Source organism: Piliocolobus tephrosceles, chromosome 6 (genome assembly GCF_002776525.5).
Source record: "Piliocolobus tephrosceles isolate RC106 chromosome 6, ASM277652v3, whole genome shotgun sequence".
Taxonomy (NCBI): Eukaryota; Metazoa; Chordata; class Mammalia; order Primates; family Cercopithecidae; genus Piliocolobus; species Piliocolobus tephrosceles.
The window spans coordinates 159944268-159965376 of record NC_045439.1 but is presented as its reverse complement, the minus strand read 5'-3'; the positions used below and the strand labels follow the sequence as shown (position 1 = coordinate 159965376).

Genomic DNA, 21109 nt, shown 5'->3' with positions numbered 1-21109 from the left:
CCCCAGTTTCCTACACCAAAAGAAAAAAAAACTAAGCTGAAAGCTGAGTCATGCAAGAACTTCCTTTTGTTCTTAAGCAGATAGCTACAGATGAAAGGTTGGAGATCTCCACAGGTAGCTACTCTATGTTCACCTTATCTTATGTACAGTGATGATTTACTGAGCGTGAGATCAATACATTATTGACTATTCCGCTACCTGCTCCTTTTGTCTTGGAACATACAGATCATCATACCCTCCCTTTTCCCCCTCCAGCCCACTTTCCCCTTTAAACACTGAAGCCCTCAAAATCATCTTTGGAGAAAGACATAGAGCCCAGATGGTTTCTGTGATTTGGGGTTTATTTCTTCTGAGCGTGTCCTTAACCTTGTCAAAATAACTTCTAAATAAGCTTCTAAATCTCAGATACTTTTTGGTTTACGCATGATAGGAACTGAAATTTGGGTATGAATTTGGTGATCAAATTACTAAATTTTTAAGTTTCATAGGCAAAGTACATACTGATTCTCACATTCTCCTCCATTACCGTGGTCTCCTCCGTTACCGTGGTCTCCTCCATTACCGTGGTCTCACAGTTACAGCAAGTTCATCAGTAACTCAAAACAGTGAAACGCTATTAGACCCCCACAAGAATCATACAGAAAAACATTTTGTCTAGCCAAAGGTATATTAAATACTGGACTAGGTAACAGTGAATTTAAAAAACCTTCAATATTGAATTGTATGAAGTTCAAATAAAAAGTAAAGATTTTGTCGTGAGGATTATATCATAAAGGAAAACTCATACTGAAATTCAGATTACCTGAAAGTGGTAAACTAATTCCCTTAGGTGGGAGTCTTCCGTAGCTCAATGTTCTATGTAGAATATACCTGTCAATAAAGGAAGCTACTGATCTTTTATAACAGAATGGCACGTCTCTTGGCAGCATGTCTTACTGAAACACACAATAAGAGAAAAAGCCAAAGAATGAGACCCGAATATACCGTAGTATTAGACATTACAGATCACTGAAACAAAGCTTATAGGCTGAGAATTTTTTGTCCATTTATAGGTATACTGACACAGTTGGGCAAACAAGTTACCCATAAAGATTTTCTTATTTCAAGTTCAAAAGAAAATTCCCCCTGAAGGAAAATAGCCGTCACTATTATCTGTTTCAGCACTGTCATCTAGGCAGGCTGAACCTCAGCATAATCCTACTGAGTGTAATTTTAAGTCATTATTTCTCACCAAGACATTAGAAAGTTTCATTATTGATGAAAGACATGGTACTCCCCATGCACACTTGAGAAGGCTTCCCGAAGCTCTGATGCTAGGATGCATTGGTGTCAAGAGCATTTTAATTACAGGACACCTGGGTGCTGTCCACTGTCCCAGTCGCAACAGGCCAGTGTTCTTCTTCCACATCATCAACTAAGGGGCAGATGTAGAGCAAATGTCAAAGGGAGAACTACATCTCACCTGTGTATGAGTCATGCATGGTTTCTGTCAATTGAGCAATATTGACAATACTAAAAAAAGACCTATTATAAAGGTTTTAGTCCACTGGTTCACAAAATATAATAAGGACGAATCATACAGGTCTCTTGGCTTTGGAGAAGCAATTCAGTGGTTTTATGCAGAAACAAGAACATCCCATTGATAATCGCTTTATATTTTCAAGGAAGCTGTATCAGTAACAATTGGCATGGTTTATTGTGTATGAACTTTCATAAAACACAGACACTCTGGAAGCCACATGAATCTCAGCATCTAGAAATCAGTTATCAGGGCACATGGAGTTGTATGCATTTATATGCATCTTGGCCAAAATGCCCAGTTTTCATATTGTGAACCCTCATCAAATGTTCCACAAACATCACAAAATGGAATAACATAAATATTATAATAGGTAGAGGTGAAGGCCAGGCATGGGGGCTCAAGCCTGTAATCCCAGCACTTTGGGAGGCCGGGGTGGGCAGATCACGAGGTCAGGAGTTCAAAAACAGCCTGACCAACATGGTGAAACCCCATCTCTACTAAAAATACCAAAAAATTAGCCAGGAATGGTAGCACTTGTCTGTAATCCTAGCTTCTCAGGAGGCTGAGGCAGGAGAATTGCTTGAACCCATGAGGCAGAGGTTGCAATGAGCCGAGATCATGCCACTACACTCCAGCCTGGGCAACAGAATGAGACTCCATCTCAAAAAAATAATAATAGGTAGAGGTGGACCTGTGTCTACTCTTACATGTAGATGAAAAGAATATTACATTGTCTCATCATTATCTCAGTAAAATTTCAATAAAAAGACATGTTTTAATCACAAGGAAGCCATAAAGAATGTCAAGTCACTTACTGAGGAGTAGAATGTACACTGGGAACTGGGATACATGTTGCCGCTTTGGTGAACCTACTCATCTCAAAGGCCCTTTCAGGACCAACTGGAAGCATTCACAGCCTGTATTTTCATTATACTGAAAATGATGAAGTCACATGATATTTGGGGTTTATATTCAGATACTAGTTTGCCCATCAATTTATTCAGTTCTCTGTTTCACGGGCAAAGCAAATTACTGATGTTACATATTTGTATCCACTGGCATGATCCTTCTGTTACGAAAAGTTTACCAGTGAGTAAACTGGCCATACCATTATAATATCTTAAAATTTTTAAGGTAAAATAAGAAAAAAATTGGTGTAGTTGTATATATGTACCCAAGTGAACATTGCATGTTAGATTGGGCATTATTAATCAGGTGAAACAGAAAATAAAATGTTCTCAACTTTCAATCCCATCAAATGCAGATAAAAAGTAAAGATTCTGTCATAGCATCATATCATATAGGTCAATCACTTTCTGAGAATAAATCCATACTGAGATTCAGATTTTTTAAATGAGTAAACATAATAGCCTTAAGAGTGAATCATCACTAGCGGTCTATCTTGAATGTATGTGTGATGAAAGCAGTCACTCTGCTTTGATTAATGGGATGATGCATCTCTCGCAACACTGAAAGATACAATGAAAGATATAATGAGAGAAGAACAACCAAGGAATGAGTTCCAAATGTCTCCTACTATTAAGAATTATAAATAATGGAAACAATGCTTAAAGGATGAAAATGTGTTGTTTACCCAGAAATGCATACACAGGGCAAGTTTGCCACAATGGTGTCGTTTTCTCAAGCTCCAAAATTATTCACCTAAAAGAAACAACGATTTCTAACTTCTTGTCTCAGGTTTTTCACTTATGTTAAGTCTCCACATAATCCTATTGAACATAATTTTTATGTCATCTTCCCTGTCGAAGACAATATAACATCTCAATATTGACCCAAGCCAGGGGGTTAATCTATGGAGTCATCTCCCCACAAAGGCAGAATCGTAGATATTAGCATGCTTATCAGAGATAGATTAATGTTCTACGGTGGATTGGAGTTGCTACATATTCAGTGCTGGACACCTGGATGGTATAAATTGCCCTGGGTGCAGCAGGCCAAGTGGTGCTCTTCCTTCGCTGTCATCTAAGAAGAGAGGAGTAGGCCAGGTGTCAAAAAGGAAAACGTTGTTTCCCATAGTTATACGGCTCACGCACGGTTTTCCTTAGTGGAGCAAAATAGTCAGTACCCCAGAAATCGCCTGTTGTGTAGTCTATAGACCACAGATTCACCAAACACAAGAAGGACAACATATACAGGTTTCTTGACTTTGGAGAATCACTGGTGTGGTGTCATGCAGAACTGGGATGATGCCACTGCTGATCCCTTCTCTAGGTAATTGAGATGGCCATATCAGAAACAATCGCCATGGTCACTTGCCAATTCACACTCATAACATGAAACTTCTAAAGCCACATAAAACAGCCTCCAGAAATCAGATATCAGGCTGCACAGAATTGTATTCATATTTTATCATTGCTTTTACTTGCTTACTTTGAATTTAATTTTAATTTTCCCCCTAGCTTCCCGATGGGAAAGATTATTTATTTAGATCTTTGTTCTTTTTAATATACATTCAGTGGTATAAATTTCCCAGTAGGCATTGCCTTTGTTGCATTCCTAAATTTTTGATAAGTTGTGCTTTCAATTCCATTTAGTTTGAAATATTTTAAAAATTTATCTTGAGATTTCTGTGACCTTCAGTTGTTTCGGAGTCTGTTGTTTAACCTCCAAGTATTTTCATGTTTTTCAGCTATCGTTTTTTTAGTGATTTTTTTTTTTCACTTTCATTTCCTGGTAGTCTGAGAACACACTTCGTATGATTTCTAATCTTTTAAATTTGCTGAGGTGCATTTTCTAGCCCAGAATGTGGTCTATTCTGCTGAATGTCCCGTGTGTGTGAGAAAATGTGTCATCTGCTGTTACTGGGTAAAGTGGTCCATAGATGTCAGTTACATATCGTTGATTGAATCAAGTTTTTGATCATGGTTGATCATGTTATGCCCGTACTGATTTTCTGCTTGCTGAACCTGTCCATTTCTGATAGAGGGATGTCAATGCCTCCAACTCTAAGAGTGAATTGATCTATTTCTCTTTGCAGTTCTATCAGATTTAGCTTCATGTACTGTGATGCTCTGTTGTCCAGTGTGTACACATTAAGGATTGTTATGTCTTCTTAGAAAACTGATCCCTTTGTCATTAAGGAATGCCCCTTTTGATCTCTGATAATATTCCTTGTTCTAAAGTCAGTTGTGTCTGAAATTAATATGGCTATTTCACTTTATTTTGATTAATGTTACCATGGGATATCTTTCTCCATTCCTTTACTATGAATATATTTGTGCCTTTATAAAGTGGATTTCCTTACTTTTTTCTGTAGAGATGAGGTCTCATTCTGTCAACCAGGCTACAGTGCAGTGGTGTGATCATAGCTCACTGTAGTCCCAAAATCCTGGGCTCAGGTGACACTCCGCCTCAGCCTCCTAAGGACCACAGGTGCACACCACCATGCCCAGCTATTTAAAATGCATTTCTCACAGACAACATATAGTTGGGTCTTGTTTTTAATCCACTGACAATCTCTGTCTTTTAAGTGCTGTTTAAAGTGATTATTGATATACTTAGATTAATATATTCAGTATTTGTTATTGTTTTCTATTGATCAGCCTTGCAAATTGTTTGTTTGTTTGTTTGTTTGTTTGTTTTGGTCTTCCACACTTTTTCTCCTCTCCCTGGTTTTAATTGAGCATTGTATAAGATTCTGCTTTTCCATACAAAAAATTAGCCGGGCATGGTGCCGCATGCCTATAATCCCAGCTATTCAGGAGGCTGAGGCAGGAGAATCGCTTGAACCCAGGAGGCGGAGGTTGTGGTGAGCTGAAATTGTGCCATTGCACTCCAGCCTGGGCAACAAGACTGAAACAACATCTCAAAAAAAAAAAAAAAAAAAAAAAAAAAGGATTCTCCTTTCCCTTTTTTTTTTTTTTTTTTTTTGGTAGAGATGGGTTCTTATTTTGTCGCCAGGCTGGACTTGAACTCCGAGGCTCAAGTGATCCTCATGCCTTGGCCTCCCAAAGTGCTGAGATTACACACATGAGTCACCACATCTGGCCTGATTCTGCTTTTTCTTCTATTAGTATATTGATTATACTGCTTTTTTCAAAAATCATTTTTAGTGGCTGTGCTGGATATTGCACTACACATTTACAATGAATCCAAGTCCTTTCTCAAATTATACTATCCTACTTCATGGGTTAGTCCAATTAAGAGTATTTTCTCTCCCTCATGAGTTTTATATATATGTGTGTGTGTGTGTGTATTTATATATGTATATATATTTTAAATACTTTAAGTTCTAGGGAACATGTGCACAATGTGCAGGTTTGTTACATATGTATACATGAGCCATGTTGGTGTGCTGCACCCATTAACTCGTCATTTACATTAGGTATATCTCATAATGTTATCCTTCCCCACTTCCACTACCCTACGACAGGCCCTGGTGTGTGATGTTCCCCTTCCTGTGTCCAAGTGTTCTCATTGTTCAATTCCCACCTATGAGTGAGAACATGCAGTGTTTGGTTTTCTGTCCTTGTGACAGTTTGCTCAGAATGATGGTTTCCAGCTTCATCCATGTCCCTACAAAGGACATGAACTCATCCTTGTTTATGGCTGCATAGTATTCCATGGTGTATATGTGCCACATTTTCTTAATCCAGTCTATCATTGATGGACATCTGAGTTGGTTCCAAGTCTTTGCTATTGTGAATAGTGCCGCAATAAACATACGTGTGCATATGTCTTTATAGCAGCATGATTTATAATCCTTTGGGTATATACCCAGTAACGGGATGGCTAGGTCAAATGGTATTTCTAGTTCTAGATCCTTGAGGAATTGCCATACTGTCTTCCCAATGGTTGAACTAGTTTACAGTCTCACTAACAGTGTAAAAGTGTTCCTATTTCTCCACATCCTCTCCAGCACCTGTTGTTTCCTGACTTTTTAATGATAGCCATTCTAACTGGTGTGAGATGGTATCTCATTGTGGTTTTGATTTGCATTTCTCTGATGGCCAGTGATGATAAGCATTTTTTTCATGTGTCTGTTGGCTGCATAAATGTCTTCCTTTGAGAAATGTCTGTTCATATCCTTTGCCTACTTTTTGATGGTATTGTTTGATTTTTTTTCTTGTAAATTTGTTTAAATTATTTGCAGATTCTGGATATTAGCCCTTTGTCAGATGGGTAGATTATAAAAATTTCCTCCCATTCTGTAGGTTGCCTGTTCATTCTGATGGTAGTTTCTTTTGCTGTGCAGAAGTTCTTTAGTTTAATTAGATCCTATCTGTTTATTTTGGCTTTTGGTGCCATTGCTTTTGGTGTTTCAGTCATAAAGTCCATACCCATGCCTATGTCCTGAATGGTATTGCCTAGGTTTTCTTCCGGGTTTTTATGGTTTTAGGTCTAACATTTAAGTCTTTACTCCATCTTGAATTAATTTTTGTATAAGGTGTAAGGAAAGGATCCAGTGTCAGCTTTCTACATATGGCTAGCCAGTTTTCCCAGCAACATTTATTAAATAGGGAATCCTTTCCCCATTGCTTGTTTTTGTCAGGTTTGCCAAAGATCAGATGATTTTAGATGTGTGGTATTATTTCTGAGGGCTCTGTTCTGTTCCATTGGTCTATATCTCTGTTTTGGTACAAGTACCATGCTGTTTTGGTTACTGTAGCCTTGTACTATAGTTTGAAGTATGGTAGCATGATGCCTCCCGCTTTGTTCTTTTGGCTTAGGATTGTCTTGGCAATGCAGGCTCTTTTTTGGTTCCATATGAACTTTAAAGTAGTTTTTCCCATTCTGTGAAGAAAGTCATTGGTAGCTTGATGAGGATGGCACTGAATCTATAAATTACCTTGGGCAGTATGGCCATTTTTACAATATTGATTCTTCCTATCCATGAGCATGGAATGTTCTTCCATTTGTTTGTGTCCTCTTTGATTTCACTGAGCAGTGGTTTGTAGTTCTCATTGAAGAGGTCCTTCACATCCCTTGTAAGTTGAATTCCTAGGTATTTTATTTTCTTTGAAGCAACTGTGAATGGGAGTTTACTCATGATTTGGCTCTCTGTTTGTCTGTTATTTGTGTATAGGAATGCTTGTGATTTTTGCACATTGATTTTGTATCCTGAGACTTCGCTGAAGTTGCTTATCAGCTTAAGGAGATTTTGGGCTGAGACGATGGGGTTTTCTAAATATACAATCATGTCATCTGCAAACAGGGACAATTTGACTTCCTCTTTTCCTAATTGAATACCCTTTATTTCTTTCTCTTGCCTGATTGCCCAGGCCAGAACTTCCAACACTATGTTGAATAGGAGTGGTGAGAGAGGGCATCCCTGTCTTGTGCCAGTTTTCAAAGGGAATGCTTCCAGTTTTTGCCCATTCAGTATGATATTGACTGTGGGTTTGTCATAAATAGGTCTTATTATTTTGAGATATGTCCCTTCAGTACCTAGTTTATTGAGAGTTTTTAGCATGAAGTGCTGTTGAATTTTGTCGAAGGCCTTTTCTGCATCTATTGAGATAATTATGTGGTTTCTGTCTTTGGTTCTGTTTACATGATGGATTACATTTATTGATGTCTGTATGTTGAACCAGTCTTGCATCCCAGGGATGAAGCCAACTTGACTGTGGTGGATAAGCTTTCTGATGCGCTGCTGGATTCAGTTTGCCAGTATTTTATTGAGGATTTTTGTATCGATGTTCATCAGGAATATTGGTCTAAAATTCTTTTTGTTGTGTCTCTGCCAGGCTTTGGTATCAGGATGATGCTGGCCTCATAAAATGAGTTATGGAGGATTCCCTCTTTTTCCATTGATTTGAATAGTTTCAGAAGGAATGGTATCAGCTCCTCTTTGTACCTCTGGTAGAATTTGGCTATGAATCTGTCCAGTCCTGGACTTTTTTTGGTTGGTAGGCTATTAATTATTGCCTGAATTTCAGAGCCTGTTATTGGTCTATTCAGGGATTCAACTTCTTCCTGATTTAGTCTTGGGAGGGTGTATGAGTCCAGGAATTTATCCATTTCTTCTAGATTTTCTAGTTTATTTGCATAGAGGTGTTTATAGCATTCTCTGATGGTAGTTTGTATTTCTGTGGGATTGGCGGTGATATCCCCTTTATCATTTTTTATTGCGTCTATTTGATTCTTCTCTATTTTCTTCTTTATTAGTCTTGCTAGCAGTCTATCAATTTTGTTGATCTTTTCAAAAAACCAGCTCCTGGATTCATTGATTTTTGAAGGCTTTTTTGTGTCTCTATCTCCTTCAGTTCTGCTCTGATCTTAGTTATTTCTTGCCTTCTGCTAGCTTTTGAATATGTTTGCTCTTGCTTCTCTAGTTCTTTTAATTGTGATGTTAGGGTGTCAATTTTAGATCTTTCCTCCTTTCTCCTGTGGGCATTTAGTGCTTTAAATGTGTCCCAGAGATTCTGGTATGTTGTGTCTTTGTTCTCATTGGTTTCAAAGAGCATCTTTATTTCTGCCTTCATTTCATTATGTACCTAGTAGTCACTCAGGAGCAGGTTGTTCAGTTTCCACGTAGTTGAGCGGTTTTGAGTGAATTTCTTTCTTTCCTTTTTTTTTTTTTTTCTTTTTGAGATGGAGTCTTGCTCTGTTGCCCAGGCTGGAGTGCAGTGGCACCATCTTGGCTCACTGTAAGCTCTGCCTCCATTCTCCTGCCTCAATCTCCTGAGTAGCTGGGACTACGGGCATCCGCCACCACGCCCGGCTAATTTTTTGTATTTTTAGTAGAGACAGGGTTTCATTGTGTTAGCCAGGATGGTCTCCATCTCCTGACCTCGTGATCCACCCACCTTGGCCTCCCAAAGTGCTGGGATTACAGATGTGAGCCACCATGCCCAGCCTGAGTCAGTTTCTTAATGCTGAGTACTAATTTGATTGCACTGTGGTCTGAGAGACAGCTTGTTATAATTTCTGTTCTTGTACATTTGCTGAGGAGTGCTTTACTTCCAACCATGTGGTCAATTTTGGAATAAGTGTGATGTGGTGCTGAGAAGAATGTATATTCTGTTGATTTGGGGTGGAGAGTTCCGTAGATGTCTATTAGGTCTGCTTGGTGCAGAGCTGAGTTCAATTCCTGGATATCCTTGTTAACTTTCTGTCTCATTGATCTGTCTAATGGGGTGTTAAAGTCTCCCATTATTATTGTGTGGGAGTCTAAGTCTCTTTGTAGGTCTCTAAGGACTTGCTATATGAATCTGGGTGCTACTATATTGGGTGCATATATATTTAGGATAGTTAGCTCTTCCTGTTGAATTGATCCCTTTACCATTATGTAATAGCCTTCTTTGTCTCTTTTGATCTTTCTTGGTTTAAAGTCCGTTTTTATCAGAGACCAGGATTGCAACCCCTGCTTTTTCTTGTTTTCCGTTTGTTTGGTAGATCTTCCTCCATCCCTTTATTTTGAGCCTATGTGTGTCTCTGCGTGTGAGATGGGTCTCCTGAATACAGCACTGATAGGTCTTGACTCTTCATCTGATTTGCCAGTCTGTGTCTTTCAATTGGAGCATTTAACCCATTTACATTTAAGGTTAATATTGTTATGTGTGAATCTGATCCTGTCATTATGATGTTAGCTGGTTATTTTTCTTGTTAGTTAATGTAGTTTCTTCCTAGCATTGATGGTCTTTACAATTTGGCATGTTTTTGCAGTGTCTGGTACCAGTTGTTCCTTTCCATGTTTAGTGCTTCCTTCAGGAGCTGTTGCAAGGCAGGCCTGGTGGTGACAAAATTTCTAAGCATTTGCTTGTCTGTAAAGGATTTTATTTCTCCTTCACTTATGAAGCTTAGTTTGGCTGGATGTGAAATTCTGGGCTCAAGTCATTGTTGTCAAATATTTCTTTCCCTTTATCTCCTTATTCTTCTGACGTTGTCACTATGCATCTTTACACTTTTTGAAATGCTTCCAGAGTTCTTGGATATTCTTTACTTTCTCATTCTTTTTTCCCTCTGCATTGCAATTTGGAAATTTGTATTTACATTTCTTTCCCTTTACATTTCTTCAAGGGAACAAACTTCTCCTACAACACAAGGAGAGCATTGATGAGCACAAAAAAAAGGCACTTATTGTAAATTCTATATGCTGTAAATTCTACAGACTGCTGTTGACATCAAGCCTTTTCTAATGATTCTATCTTTTCTTTAAGAATGTTGAATATTGGCCCCCACTCTCTTCTGGCTTGTAGAGTTTCTGCTGAGAGATCCGCTGTTAGTCTGATGGACTTCCCTTTGTGGGTAACCTGACCTTTCTCTCTGGCTGCCCTTAACATTTTTTCCTTCGTTTCAACTTTGGTGAATCTGACAATTATGTGTCTTGGAGTTGCTCTTCTTCAGGAATATCTTTGTGGCATTCTCTGTATTTCCTGAATTTGAATGTTGGCCTGCCTTGCTAGGTTGGGGGAGTTCTCCTGGATGATATCCTGCAGAGTGTTTTCCAACTTGGTTCCATTCTCCCCATCACTTTCAGGTACACCAATTAGATGTAGATTTGGTCTTTTCACAAAGTCTCATATTTCTTGGAGGTTTTGTTCATTTCTTTTTACTCTTTTTTCTCTAAACTTTTCTTCTCCCTTCATTTCATTCACTTGATCTTCAATCACTGATAGCCTTTCTTCCCCTTGATTGAATCGGCTACTGAAGCTTGTGCATTTGTCACATAGTTCTCGCGCCATGGTTTTCAGCTCCATCAGGTCATTTAAGGTCTTCTCTATGCTGTTTATTCTAGTTAGCCATTCGTCTATTCTTTTTTCAAGGTTTTTAGCTTCTTTGTGATGGGTTTGAACATCTTTCTTTAGCTCAGAGAAGTTTATTATTACTGATTGTCTGAAGCCTATTTCTGTCAACTTGTCAATGTCATTCTCCATCCAGCTTTGTTCCACTGCTGGGGAGGAGCTGCATTCCTTTGGAGGAGAAGAGGTGCTCTGATTTTTAGAATTTTCAGTCTTTCTGCTCCAGTTTCTCCCCATCTTTGTGTTTTTGTCTACCTTTGGTGTTTGATGATGGTGATGTACAGATGGGGTTTTGGTATGGATGTCCTGTTTGCTATTTTTCCTTCTACCAGTCAGGGCCCTCGGTTGCAGGTCTGTTGAAGTTTGCTGGAGGTCCACTCCAGACCCTGTTTGCCTGGGTATCACCATTGGAGGCTGCAGAACAGTCAATATTGCAGAACGGCAAATGTTGCTGCCTGATCCTTCTTCTAGAAGCTTCATCTCAGAGGGGCAGCTGGCTGTATGAGGTGTCAGTCGGACCCTACGGAGAGGTGTCTCCCAGTTAGGCTACTCGGAAGTCAGGGACCCACTTGAGGAGGCAGTCTGTCCATTCTCAGATCTCAAACTCCGTGCTGGGAGAACCACTACTCTCTTCAAATCTGTCAGACAGGGACATTTAAGTCTGCAGAAGTTTCAGTTTCAGTTGCCTTTTGTTCAGCTATGCCCTGCCCACAGAAGTGGAGTCTACAGAGGCAGGCAGGCCTCCTTGACCTATGGTGGGCTCCACCCAGTTTGAGCTTCCCAGCCACTTTGTTTACCTACTCAAGCCTCAGCAATGCTGGACGCCACTCCTCCAGCCTGACCGCCACCTTGCAGTTCGATCTCAGACTGCTGTGCTAGCAGTGAGTGAGGCTTCGTGGGCATGGGACCCTCTGAGCCAGGTGCGGGATATAATCCCCTGGTACCTCAGTTGGAAATGCAGAAATCACCCATATTCTGTGTCACTCACACTGGGAGCTGTAGACTGGAGCTGTTCCTATTCAGCCATCTTGGAACCAGATGACTTATAATATTGCTGTCATTCATTTCACTTATCTATAACCTATAATCACTAAATATAATCCTGTTATTATTTTGAACAAATTGTTGAAAGATCAATTATGAATCAAAAAATATATATATTTTATTTTTTCTTCACATATTTCTTCTACTATGCTTTTCATTTCTTTATGTAAATTAGATTTTCTGACCTATGTCATTTTTATCCTTTCTGAAGAATTTCTTTTTATGTTTATTAAAAGATTGGTGTAGTGGCAAGAAGTTCTCTCAATTTTTGTTGGTCTCAGAGAGTATTTCTCCTTTTGAAGCATAATTTTGATGAACAGAAAATTCAAAGTTGATAGATTTTTTTGTTTTTTACTTTTAACATTAAGTATTTCACCCTGACTCACGTCTTGCTTTCATGGATTCTGAAGATAATTTCAAAGCAATATTTATTCTTGCTGCTCCATAGGTAAGATGGTTTTCTTCCTATTGCTCCTATCAAAATTTTCCCTTAGTCTATGATTTTCTGGACTTTAAATATGAAATGCAAAGGTGTCGATTTGTAAAATATTTTTATTCTGCGTAATGTTCTCTGAGCTTCCTGAACATGTGGGTTTCTGTCCATCATTAATTTTAGAAAATGCTCAAGTCATTGTTGTGTCAAATATTTCTTTCCCTTTATCTCCTTATTCTTCTGACATTGTCACTATGCATCTTTACACTTTTTGAAATGCTTCTAGAGTTCTTGGATATTCTTTACTTTCTCATTCTTTTTTCCCTCTGCATTGCAATTTGAAAATTCGTATTTACATTTCTTCAAGGGAACTAACTTCTCCTACAACACAAGCAGAGCATTGATGAGCACAGAAAAAGGCACTTAGTGTAAATTCTATAGGCTGTAAATTCTACAGACTGCTGTTGACATCAAGCCTTTTCTAATGATTCTATCCTAGAGTTTCCTTCTCCTGACTTACATTACTTACCTGTTATTCCTTGTTACCTACTTTCTACCTTAGAGCACTCAGCATGTAACTCATGTTGTATTACGCCTATCATGTGATTACTGCAACATTTCAGCCAATACCAATCTAATTCTTTAGCTAGATCTTCCACTTCAGAAAGTGTTCTTTAAATTTCTAAGCATTGCAATTTGTATTGATGGCAAAACATGATATAAGGAGAAACACAAATGAGACAATCCATTATCAAAAGATTTCATATTTTTATGAAAAACCATCAATATGATAAAGTCATATCAATGAATTTCTGTGGTTATATCAAAATAAATGTCTTCTGCTGTGCTTGTCTACTTTCTCATCTTTGGATTTCCATACAATCTTTTTCAATAAAATGGGCAGTGCATTCGACTGTAGTCCCGTTTTTTTTTTAAAAAAACAACAACTGGATAAGTTATAGGCAATCATATAATGTACAGAGAAAAAGCATCTTTCTGAAAAACTACAATGAGACTGTCTATTCCAACTAAAACACTATCAAATTAGGAAGCAAATAAAAATGAAAAATGCCACCACCCATAAAACATTTGCTGCTGCCTTTATGAAAGTAAAACACACAAAAGGAAAAGAATACACAAAGAGAACACACAAAAAGCACTGAAGAAAATGAACTACAAAGAGCTGCCACAACACCCATCACATAACCTCTCCTCAAGACAAAATAAGGTTCTCATCATCGACCCAACCAAGGGCACTCCCGTTGCCATGTAGGTAACCAGTGGGACCTGGACAAGCCCACCACAGCTCAATGCAGGACACCAGGCTGCCAAGAAAAGCCCAAGCTCTAGCACACCAAAGGCTGCGCATCTGGCTGACAGACACTGTCCCGGGACCAGCCGGGCTTACTCTCTCATGGGACAGGGGGAGGACAGCTGTCCAAACAGGGCCTCACAGCTCCATGAGAAGAAGTGGGAAGGGGGTGCCGGCTCACACATGCTCATCCTCCATGGACCCACGTAATAGGATCCATGTGGAACACTGACCCATCACAGATGCAGGGCACCCTTCGCCCTCCCTGCCACAAAACCCTGGAAAGACAGGGCAAGCAGGTCACTGGGATTAGGCAAGATGCCTGGGCTGCACCCTACTGCAGGCCCCAAGAGCACCTCCACTGCCTGGGCCAGCTCTCCCAAAAAACCCCAGGGCCGCACCAGGACCACGGGGCATGGGCCAGGGCAACCAAGCAGCTCATGGTCAACCAAGGAGGCTGGTCCTGATGCCAGGAGCCAGTGCAGACCTGGCAGTCGCAGAGCCTGCCCCTGGGCATGGTGGGCACTGGCCCTGGTGCCCACTCCAAGCGGGCACTAGAAATCAAAGCCTGGGGGCCTCCAGAGCCACATGCTTTCTATGGTGGGTTCCCATCCATGACTCAACCTCAGGGAAATCACTACCCCCTACCAGGCTCCAGGAGGCCCATTGGAAAGGCCCATTCCTCAACAGGGACGATTCCAATTAGGGCCATGGGTGAGGCATCATCCTTGAATCTCCATGACCCAACCCCAAGGGCAGATTCATGCACCACACTCCAGGGACAAACAGCTCCCCTCTAACTCCCTTCAGGCCTGACCTGAGCACTGAGTCTCAACCGAGCGCTGCCATGGGTGGGGCTGAAGGAACCCTTTCCTGCCTGGACCACCGTCACTGCTATAGAGTTCAGGGAAGGTATCCTCCTTGGGTCCAATTCCCAAAACAGTGGCCCTCCTGGAGAACCCATGCCTCTCTGATGGGAATTCAGGTTGATTCCCTGAGGAAACCCTCTTATCCCAAAGGGTGACCCTTGGTGACCCCACATGGCCTAGCTCATGGCCCATGACACCAGCAGGATCCACTCACCTATGCCAGTCAATGCCAAGGGGCCCACTGGGTGGAAGAGCTCACTGAAAGACACAAGGGGAAAATGGGGGCTCAGGAAGGAGCCACCAACCAGCCCCACCCCTGAGGAATAGGAGCCCCGACACCAAGCCCCCTCAGGGAGGCTGGGCTGCCTCACAGAGGAGCACAGAGACAGGGTTGGACCTTCCTGATGGCCTTCAGGGCCTGCAGGTCTCCAGCCCAAAATACAGCAGTCATTCCAGGAATCCCAGCGTCCTCTTCCAAGATTCTCACCTAGGCTGGGCCTCAGTGTAATCCTATTGAGCATGATTTTTAAGTCATCACCTCTCTTCAGGACAATATAAGGTTCTCATCATTGACCCAACCAAGGGCAACCCCCACCCCAAGCATGCCTTCAGCAGAACCTGGATGTGCTCACCACAGCTCAGTGCAGGAGACCAGGGTGCCAGGGAGGGTCCGAGTTTCAGCACACCAGGGGATGAGCACCAGGTTAGCAGACACTGGCCTGGGGCCTGTGGGGACTCAACACAAGTCTTCCTCCAGGATCACCATCTGGAGGGACAGGAGGAGGACATGTGTCCAACCAGGGCCTCACATATCAGTGCAGGGAGGGTGGGTAGGGGATACCCATGTGATGGGGATCCATGCAGAACACTGACCCAACATGGACACAGGGCACCATTGGCCCTCCCGACCACCAAACCCTAGAAAGACAGAGCAAGTGGGTTACTGGGCTGGGGCAAGATGTCTGGGCTGCACCCTACTGCAGGCCCTGAGAGCTCCTCCACTGCCTGAACTGGCTCCCCATAACAACCCCAGGGCCACACCAGGACCATGGGGCATAGGCCAGTGCAACCAACCTGCTTCTGGCCAACCAAGGAGTCTTGGCCAATCAGGGATCACATGATGTCCTCCTTTTCTTGGGCTCAAGACCCCACCACCCTGGAGGTGACCCCATGACTCAGAAGCAGCCTGTGTGGCAAATTTCCAGGACAGGTCCCTGAACAGCCGGCCGCAGGAGGCCACCCTTCCCACCACTGGATCTAAAGGAAGGGATGACCCCAGTGGGACACAAGCTGTCCCCTTGGCCCAAAGAAGGGCCGGCCTGCAGCACCATCAGGCACCAGGTGAGCTCAGCTTTGACTCAACCTCACTGAAACACCACCCCCACCAACAGGCTCAAGGAGGTGCCACTAAGATGGCGATTACTCAACAGGGTCGGTCCCATTCAGGGCCATGGGTGGAGCGCATTCCTTGAATCTCCACCGCCTGACTATGTGGGCCCAATCACCGACCACTCTTCAGGGAGGGAGAACTCTAATGTGACCCCCAGGGAGCCCCAGAGCTTCTGTGTCCCCCATGATGTGCCTGGGCAGTCCTCAAGGCCTGACCAGCCCACAGAATTTCAGCTGGGAGCTGCTCTATGTTGGGCTGAAGGAACCCTTTCCTGCCTGGACCACCATCACCCTGCAGGGCTTCAGGAAATGCACGCTTCTAGGGTCAGAGCCCCAAGGAGGCAACCCTACTGGAGAAATGTTCCCTCCCCAGTGGGAAATAGGTTGGCACCCTGAGAAAACCCTAGTGGCCTAAAGGCTGACCCTCAATGGCCCAACGCTGCCTCATTCATGGCCTATGACCCCAACAGGATACACTCACCTATGCCGCTTAAGGCCCTGGGCCCCACCTGGGCAGAAGAGCTCATGAAAGACACGGGGGAGAACACGGGCTCAGGAAGGAACCACCAACATGCCCCATCCCTGGGGAAACACACCCCAGACACCAAGCCCACACAGTGAGCCTGGGCTGCCTCATGGAGGGGCACAGAGACATGGCTGGGTCCCCTTGAGATGCCCTTGAGGGCCTCAAGTTCTTCAGCACAAAATACAGTGACTAGTGGCCCTGCCAGGGATCTTGGTATCCCAGCATCCTCTTTCAAAATTCTCATCTAGGCTGGGCCTCAGCGTAATCCTATTGAGCACAATTTTTAAGTCATCACCTCTTTTCAGGACAATATAAGGTTCTCATCATCAACCCAACCCAGGGGACCAACAACCTCGTACATGATTCCAGCAGACCCCGGATGTGCTCACTACAACTCAGTGCAGGAGACCAGGGTGCCAGGAAGGGCCTGAGCCTCAGTGCATCAGGAGCTGGGCACCGGCCTGATGGCCACAGCCCCAGGAACAGGCCCAACACAAGTCTTTCTCCTGTCTCACCATCTGGGAGAGAGGTGGAGGACATCTGTCCAAAATGACCGCCATGTGGGGAAGGAGGTAGGGCGTGCCAACTGATGCTTGCTCGTCCTCCATGAACACATTGTGCACACAGGTGCCCTCTCCAAGCACACACTAGAAATAACAACCTGAGTCACATGCTTTCTTTGGTGGGTCACTACCCGTATTCCGCATATCTCCCACACACAGAGCCAGCCACACTTGAACAATTGGGAGCCACATGGTACCCTCTCCATTGCTTGGGCCCAAAACTCCACCACCATGGAGGTGACACAATGGATTCCAAGCAGCCTGAGCAATAAAATCCTGGAACAGGTCCCTTGACAGCGGGCCGTCCCTTCTCAGGGGGCCACCCTTCCTGACACTTGATCTCAGAGATACGGTGATCCCCAGCAGGATGCAGGCTGCCCCTTGGACCAAGGCCACGAATCGCAGGACTGACCTGTGGCACAACCAGGTACGGGCAAGGCAGAGGCCTTGACTCAACCCCAGGAAAACAACGCCACCTCCCACCAGGCTCCAGGAGACCCACTGGGATGGCCCATTGCTCACTAGGAACGGTCACATTCCAAGCAATGGGTGGGGCATGACCATTTTATGTCCAAGACCCAACCCTAACGGTCCATTCACACACCACACTCCGGGGACTGAGAGCTCCCATGTGACCCCCGTGGCACCCAGAGCCCCTCTGGACCCCCTCGTGTTCAGGCAGTCCTTGAGAACTGACCCGAGCACTGAGTCTCAGCTAGAAGCTGCCTTGCCTGGGGCTGACAGAACCCTTTCCTGCCTGGACCACCGTCACCCCTGCAAGGCTTCAGGTATCCTCCTAGGGTCTAATTCCCAAAAAAGCCACATTCCTGGAGAACCCATCTCTCCAGGTGGGAATTCAGGTCGGCTGCCTGAGAAAACCCTTCTGGCTCAAAGGCTGAACCTCAGCGACCCCACATGGCCTGGCTAATGGCCCATGACCCCTGCAGGATCCACTCACCTATGCCAGTCAATTCCAGGGGGCCCGCCTGGGAGGAAAAGTTCACTGAAAGACACAAGGGAGGAATGGGGGCTCAGAAGGAGCCACCAATGTTCCCTGCCCTAGGGAACTGCAGCACCAACACCAAGCCTACAGAGGTAGCCCGGGTTGCCTCAAGGAAGAGCACAGAGACAGGGTTGGGCCTCCTTCCAGATGCCCTTCAGGACCTCCAGGTCTCCAGCCCAAAATACGGTGGACCTGTTGGAGATCTCGAGATCCCAGTGTCCTCTTCCAACATTCTCACCTAGGCTGGGCCTCAGCGTAATCCTATTGAGCATGATTTTTAAGTCATCACCTCTCTTCAGGACAATATAAGGTTCTCATCATTGACCCAACCAAGGGCATTGACCCACGTATGCATCCAGTGGAACCTGGATGTGCTCACCACAGCTCAGTGCAGGAGACCAGGGTGCCAGGGAGGGTCTGAGCTTCAACACACCAGGGGATGAGCACCAGGCTGACGGACACTGGCCTGGGGCCTGTGGGGGCCCAACACAAGTCTTCCTCCAGGTTCACCATCTGGGGTGACAGGAGAAGGACATGTGTCCAACCAAGGCCTCACATATCAGTGTGAGGAAGGTGGGTAGGGGATGCCATCATGGAATCCATGCAGAATACTGACCCATCATGGACACGAGGGACATGGGGGGACACGCCCTTCCGGCCACCAAATCCTGGAAAGACACGGAAGTGGGTCACTGGGCTGGGGCATGATGCCTGGGCTGTGCCCTACTGCAGGCCCCAAGAGCACCTCCGCTGCTTGGGCCGGCTCCCCCAAACAACCCCAGGGCCGCACTGGGACTCTGGGGCATGAGTCAGGGCAACCAACCTGCTCATGGCCAACCAACAAGTCTGGCCCTAACACCAGGAGTCAATGCAGACCTGGCAGTCACAGAGCCTGCCCTGGGCATGGTGGGTACCCATTCTGGTGCCCTCTCCGAGCACACACCAGAAATCAAAGCCTGGGGGCCTCCGGGGCCACGTGCTTTCTCTGGTGGGTCCTCATCTTGCCCTACACCTCCCATACACAGAGCCAGGCTACACTGGGCCAATTAGAAACCACATGGTGTCCTCTCCTTTCCTTGGGATCAAGACCCTTCCACCCTGGAGGTGACCCTGTGGCTCAGAAGTAGCCTGTGGGGCAAATTCCCAGAACAGGTCCCTGGACAGCAGGACTTCCCACCTCAGGAGGACACCCTTCCTGCCACTGAATCTCAAGGAAGAGGAGACCCCAGCGGGACATGAGCTGCCCCCTTGGCCCAAAGACCACAACCTCCAGGGCTGCCTGCAGCACCACAAGGCACCAGCAAGAGCTCAGCCTTGATCCAACTGCATTGAAACAGTGCCTCCCCCTACCAGGCTCAAGGAGGTACCACTAAGATGGCCCATCACTCAATAGGGTCGGTCTGATAAGGGCCATGGATGGGGTACAGTGATGAATCTCCAGGGCCTATCAGCGTGGGCTCAATCAACCACCACTGTCCGGGGAGGAAGAACTCCAGCGTGACCCCCAGGCTGCCCCAGAGCCGCAATTGCCCCTTTCATGTGTCCTGGGCAGTCCTTGAGCCCTGACCTGCCCACCAAGTTTCAGCTGGGAGCTGTTCTATGTTAGGTTGAAGGAATCTTTTCTGGCTGGACCACCATCACCTCTGCAGGGCTTCAGGAAATGTGTGCTCCTAGGGTCAGATTCCCAAGGAAGTGACCCTACTGAAGAAACGTTCAGTCCCCGGTGGCACCCTGAGAAAACCCTAGGGGTCGGAAGGCTGACTGTCAATGGCCCCAAGCTTCCTCATTCATGGTTCATGATCCTAACAGGATACACTCACCTATGCCGCTTAAGGCCATGGGTCCCACCTGGGCAGAAGAGCTCACTGAAAGACATGGGGGAGAACACGGGGTCAGGAAGTAGCCGCCAACATGCCCCATCCCTGGGGAACCAGAGCCCAGACACCAAGCCCACAGAGGGAGCCTGGGTTGCCTCACATGGGGGCACAGAGACAGGGCTGGGCACCCTGATGCCCTTCAGAGCCTCAAGTTCTCCAGCCCAAAATACAGTGGTGCTGCCAGGAAATCTTGCGATCCCAGCATCTTCTTCCAAAATTTTCATCTAGGCTGGGCCTCAGCGTAATCCTATTGAGCATGATTTTTAAGTCATCACCTCTCTTCAGGACAATATAAGGTTGTCATCATCGACCCAACTCAGGGGACCAACCACCTCATGCATGTATCCAGCGGGACCCAGATATGCTCACCACAGCTCAGTGCAGGAGACCAGAGTGCCAGGAAGGGCCTGAGCTTCAGCTTATCAGGGGCTGGGCAACAGGCTGATGACCACTGGCCCAGGAACACGAGGCCCAACGCAAGTCTTCCTCCGGTCTCACCACCTGGGAGAGAGCTGGACATGTGTCCAAAATGATCTCCACGTGGGGAAGTAGGTAGGGCAGGCCAGCTCACACCTGCTCATCCTCCAAGGAACATGTGATGAAATCCATGTGAAATACTGACTTATCACCGACACGGGGCACCCTTGGGCCTGCTTGCCAATGAATCCTGGAAGGACAGGGCAGGTAGGTCACTGGGCTCAGGCAAAACGCCCAGGCTTTGCCATCCTGCAGGCTTTGAGAGCCCCTCCACTGCCCAAGACGGCTCTGTTGCATGACCCCAGGGCTTCCCTGGACCACTGGGCACGGGCCAGGGCCATTCGCCAGGTCATGGCCAACCAAGAAGGCTGGCCCAGATGCCATGCCTGG

General features: G+C 44.9%; 1 long non-coding RNA gene and 6 other non-coding genes across 7 annotated transcripts in view; all 7 read right to left on the bottom strand.

Annotated features, from left to right (window-relative positions):
- Positions 1-1391, bottom strand: part of LOC111525103 — a 66991-nt gene extending 65600 nt beyond the window's left edge. The window contains exons 1-2 of the long non-coding RNA XR_002725949.2: positions 1232-1391; positions 803-935 (exon numbers count right to left, since the gene is read on the bottom strand). This is a non-coding gene — a long non-coding RNA (uncharacterized LOC111525103). The remainder of the gene's footprint in view (positions 1-802; positions 936-1231) is intronic.
- Positions 1182-1261, bottom strand: LOC111525193. Its single transcript, XR_002726019.1, has one exon. It is a non-coding gene; the product is annotated as a small nucleolar RNA SNORD115 (small nucleolar RNA).
- Positions 1392-3236: 1845 nt separating the features above from the next.
- LOC111525190 lies at positions 3237-3317 on the bottom strand. Its single transcript, XR_002726018.1, has one exon. It is a non-coding gene; the product is annotated as a small nucleolar RNA SNORD115 (small nucleolar RNA).
- A 12061-nt stretch (positions 3318-15378) lies between these two features.
- LOC111525159 lies at positions 15379-15460 on the bottom strand. The gene has a single exon (XR_002725988.1). It is a non-coding gene; the product is annotated as a small nucleolar RNA SNORD115 (small nucleolar RNA).
- A 1590-nt stretch (positions 15461-17050) lies between these two features.
- LOC111525183 lies at positions 17051-17132 on the bottom strand. Its single transcript, XR_002726011.1, has one exon. It is a non-coding gene; the product is annotated as a small nucleolar RNA SNORD115 (small nucleolar RNA).
- A 1478-nt stretch (positions 17133-18610) lies between these two features.
- On the bottom strand, positions 18611-18692 carry LOC111525156. Its single transcript, XR_002725985.1, has one exon. It is a non-coding gene; the product is annotated as a small nucleolar RNA SNORD115 (small nucleolar RNA).
- A 1781-nt stretch (positions 18693-20473) lies between these two features.
- On the bottom strand, positions 20474-20555 carry LOC111525171. The gene has a single exon (XR_002725999.1). It is a non-coding gene; the product is annotated as a small nucleolar RNA SNORD115 (small nucleolar RNA).
- Between the last annotated feature and the right edge of the window lie 554 nt (positions 20556-21109).